Source organism: Callospermophilus lateralis, chromosome 9 (genome assembly GCF_048772815.1).
Source record: "Callospermophilus lateralis isolate mCalLat2 chromosome 9, mCalLat2.hap1, whole genome shotgun sequence".
Classification (NCBI taxonomy): Eukaryota; Metazoa; Chordata; class Mammalia; order Rodentia; family Sciuridae; genus Callospermophilus; species Callospermophilus lateralis.
This window is the reverse complement of record NC_135313.1, coordinates 88,514,002-88,518,567: the sequence shown is the minus strand read 5'-3', so window position 1 is coordinate 88,518,567 and position 4,566 is coordinate 88,514,002. Positions and strand designations below refer to the sequence as shown.

At 39.7% G+C, this 4,566-nt stretch overlaps 1 pseudogene; it reads right to left on the bottom strand.

The window, feature by feature from the left end:
* Nucleotides 1-2,494: 2,494 nt before the first annotated feature.
* LOC143407558 (esterase OVCA2 pseudogene) lies at nt 2,495-3,174 on the bottom strand (annotated as a pseudogene).
* Nucleotides 3,175-4,566: the final 1,392 nt, after the last annotated feature.

Below are 4,566 nucleotides of genomic sequence, written 5' to 3'. Positions count from 1 at the left end.
AGATCTAGTTATTTTAAATTCAGCTCAAATCTCTTCTATCATAGTTGAAACAATCTGGCCCTTTAATAAGAAAATTTATGCTTTCTTTCTCAACTGTTAAAAATAATGTTGAGCAAACTTCCTGAGCTAGAAGGCACGGGAATGACAAGCCAGGTCAGCCAACGTGAACTGCAGAATCTTGCTGATCTGTAAGTTTAGTGTTCTTCTCATGTTCTGTATACCCTCTGCCTTCATCAGACATCTTCTGGCTGGCAAGTTCCATTCAAGGATTCAGGAAGTGTTTGTTCCTTCTCTTCCTCTCAAAAATGTTTGTTTTCAGCTATGTGAAAGGTCCTTCAAGTGATGATGGTTACATTTATTCCTTTTGTACTTCCTATTATAATAAAATTTATCCCTGTATCTTATCTACATTTAAATTTAGTGATTTTCTATCATCTTGGTCAAAGTTTGTACTTCATAGGGTTTTGAGCCTTTTTAAAAAATATTCTTTTAGTTGTAACTGGAAACAATATCTTTATTGTATTTATTTTATTTTTATGTGGTGCTGAGGATCAAACCCAGGGCCTCACACGTGCTAGACAAGTGATATGCTGCTGAGCCATGATCCCAGCCCCGGGTAGGAAGCAGAGAATCTCTTCCCAGAATGTTTCAGTTAAAGTGAACTTCTACTTAGTCTTCAGAACTGTTGTTTTTTTAATTGCTCCCCCTTCTTTTCCTGGTTCCTTCTTGATTTCATTATAATTCAAGAAAGCCTGGGAGAGTAAAAAAAATCACTCACTAGTTCTTATCCTTCTACTGGCACCCCAAAGTGAACTAGTCTACCTGGACAAGGTAACAACTGGAGGCATGAGGCAAGGGCACAGTGTCTACCTAGAGACCACTAGGATCTGATCAGGGTTGGCAACAAATGGTATAGTCAGAGCATCACACTTACTGAGGAAAGGAGATTTTGTGAGCTAAGACAGAAGTGAGTGATCATGTGCCTAGAGAGAGGGAAGTATTTCTCAGAGCTGTAGTGAACCAGACTTACCCCTGTTTCTGAAAGAGGCATCACCCCAATTCTGCTTAAGATGTCATTTTGAAAAAATACGGTGCAGAAAAACTTGAAAAATCTTGGATGAGATCATGTGTCTCTCCAGCTCCAAGTCTGAGGTCCACCCTGCATTTGTGTTTGTGTCTAATCCATGTTCTTCACTTGGTCCTCCAAATTTTTCTTAATAGTTTGTCTCTTATGTCTTATGTCCTTAACCCCAGCCACTAGGGAGAATCTTCAGAAGCCCACCAATTTGACTATTTGATTACAAACATACTCAGTGTTCTTCTATATCTCTCTTTTCCTCTTTTGTTTTTGCAGGACTGCCCATCAAAGCCAAGGCCTCACGCATGCTGGGCAAGTGCTCCACTGAGCTACATCCCTGTCCTCTTTATTTTTATTTTTTAAATTTTGAGACAGATTCATTAAGTTGCCCTGGATGGCCTTGAACTTGAGATCCTCTTGCTTAGCCTCCTGAGTGGTGGCAATTATAGGCTTTCCTCACCATACCTGGACTTTTTGTACATCTAATGTTACTCTGTGAACTTTGCTTTAATTTTTTAAGGTACATGTCACTACTAAATTATTTAGGTCTTCCATTACCCTAGATTGCCAAGATCATTAGTTATACCAGATATAATTATTTTTATACCAAACTGTTTATAAACAACACAATACTATAGGATTTTCTTAAATTGTGAATTTAAAAAGAAAAAAGTGAGAGAAAGCATAATGACTATTAAACAGCAATACATGTTTGAGTTCCAATTAGCCAAAGTAAAAAAATAAAGCTAATGAGTTCACAGAATGGCATAAAAGGAAATTACCAACACCTCAAATGACATTTTTCTGAATTTTGATTTATTAAATTGATAAGATTACAACATCCCAATAACCCCAGCTTCTCTCATGTTTGCCAACATATTCACGTGTATTGAAAATTGGTAAAGTGACATTGATATTAGAAATTCATTTTTACTTGTCATAAAGAATCAAATATTGCCAATCTACTGTGGATTAATACCACATGGTGTTATAAAGATTAGTTATATAAGGAAAAGTGTCTCCGGTCTCTATCTTCATTCAAACCTAATGATCCTTTTAATGGTCTATTGTCTCCTTACAGAGTATCTTTATACCAATATAAACAAATAATCATATACATATTCTCACAAAAAGGAGTATGCCTTATTCACTGTTTATGTGCCTTTATTTTTAAAAACAATGACATATCAATCACTTTCTGTCACTCTCCTCCACCTAGAAATCCATTATAAAAATGTAACTTGATTTCATTTATTTTTTAATTCAAACCACCACTTTATGTGTGGCAGTCATAGTTTGTCCTGCTTTCCCTAGGTTATCATCTCATCCAGGTCTTTCTAGACTTGAGTCTTTTAAGGTGTCCTGCTCCCCTTGTCTTTAGTGCAGGGCAGGCCTCATATGGAGTCTGGAAACTCTTTAAGTGCTAGTGGTGGGGAGCATCTTAGCCCAACAATGCAGGTCCCAGGATGGGAAACAAAAACATGTGGAGGGATAGATTACAGAAGTTGCCCCAAGGATGGGTGGGAAATGTAAGGGCAAAGGTGTTCCTTGATTTTTCACTGCAAACTGGTACAAGAATTTAAGGAAGTCCTGCCACTGGATGCAGCTGCTGGAATGAAGTGACCACCAGACTGGGTGAGGGATGGCTTCAGGCTAGCCAGATCCTCAGAGGGTATGACACAACCAGTGTTTCCAAAAACATAAGACTAAGGTGCTCCACAGGATGGGTTCCTTGAGGCCAAGGCCCCAGGAACAGAAACCAGAAAGAAGGATGAAAAATCAGGGCAAGGGGAAACAAGGATCACCCACCTGACCCAGGACGCCCACAAGGGCAGCCTGGCTGAAGCCAAGAAGTCCATCCAAAGGCCCCAGTTTGTCCAGTGCCTGTGCCACTGTTCCGGTGCTTCCTCCAGACCCCTACACACCGTGGGCTCTTCCAGCGCAGAGAAAATGTGTGTCTCCTGTTCCGAAATCGGCTGCTTCTCCTGAGGGCAGCGCAGGGAGTCTGGCCTGGCACCCTCAAGGTCCACTCTGCAGGGGACCAGTGCTAGACACGGAAGCACAAGAGCATGGGCTGTGCAGTCAAGTTGCCCCATAGTGGGCTACAGGAGCCCTGTAACATGATTGATTTTACCAAGCATGATAGATGTTGGTTTTTCCCCCCTAGTTTGAGGTTATTTTTTTATGATAATTATTGATACCATCATAAAAATTCTTTTGTATTGTAAACTGTGTTATAGTGGATAACACTGACATTATTTACGTGTATGCAGATATATGATCCAGATTAATTCTCAGAAAATGGATGAATCAAACAAAGAGTGTATTTGCAGTGTGGATGGTTACTGAGCATTGCTTCGCTGGAGCTGTTTGTGCTCCTACCAACATTGAATGAAAATGCTGTTGGGTCACCAGTACCCAGAGAGCTAATTCTTGCTTGGAGGTGTGAACTGGCTGAAAAAAATTAAAAGTCTGAAAATAATCAGGAACAAAAAACAAGAGGCAGAAAATAGTTTTAAAAGCTGGGGCCTGGTGGGTCTTCCAGCCCTGATAGGAACTAGAATTGAACAAGGAAAAAGGCCCAAATTCTTTGTTTAAGGGGAAATACACCAAAAGTTTTCAGTGTGGCAGGCTTCTCAAGGAAAACAGGATAAAGATGGGGAAAAAATGTGTTTTTGGGGGGCTAGAGGGGTTACTCCTACCTCAGGGGATGCATTTGAATGTAGGTCTATGGTATGGTGTCAGCTTTAATCTAAGCAATCTGTAACTGGTGGATTCACAACAGGAATTCTCAGAAAAACCAACCCACTGCCCTCTGATGGCCCAAACAAATTCATAATTCATACACAACTTTCAACAAAATGCCATTTCCAGAACCACCATCTGACCTAGTTATCGAACTCCATAGCTTATACCCACAAAAACTTAAAAATCAGTATACTACAGTGACTCGGGCACATTGATGTTTGTAGCAGCTCAATTCACAATAGCCAAGATATGGAACCAATCTAGGTGCCCTTCAACAGATGAATGTATAAAGAAAATGTGGTACATATATACAATGGGATATTATGAGCCATAAAGAACAATGAAATTATGGCATTTACTGATAAATAGATGGAACTGGGAATATCATGCTAAGCCAAGTAAGCTAATCCCAAAAACCCAACGGCCAAATGTTCTCTCTGATACGCTCTTGCTAACCCATAACAAGGGACGATAGGGAGGGGAAGTATAGAAGTTTATTGGATTAGACAAAGTGGAATGAAGGGAAGGGAGGGAGGAATGGGAATAAGAAAAACAGTAGGATGAATTGGAAATAAATTTCCTATGCTCATATATGAATACACGACCGGTATAACTCCACATCATGTACAATCACAAGAATGGGATCCTAATTGGAAAGGGTTACACTCCATGTATGTATAACCTGTCAAAATACATCCTCTGTATGTATAACAAGACACAAACCGAAAAAAAGAAAGAAA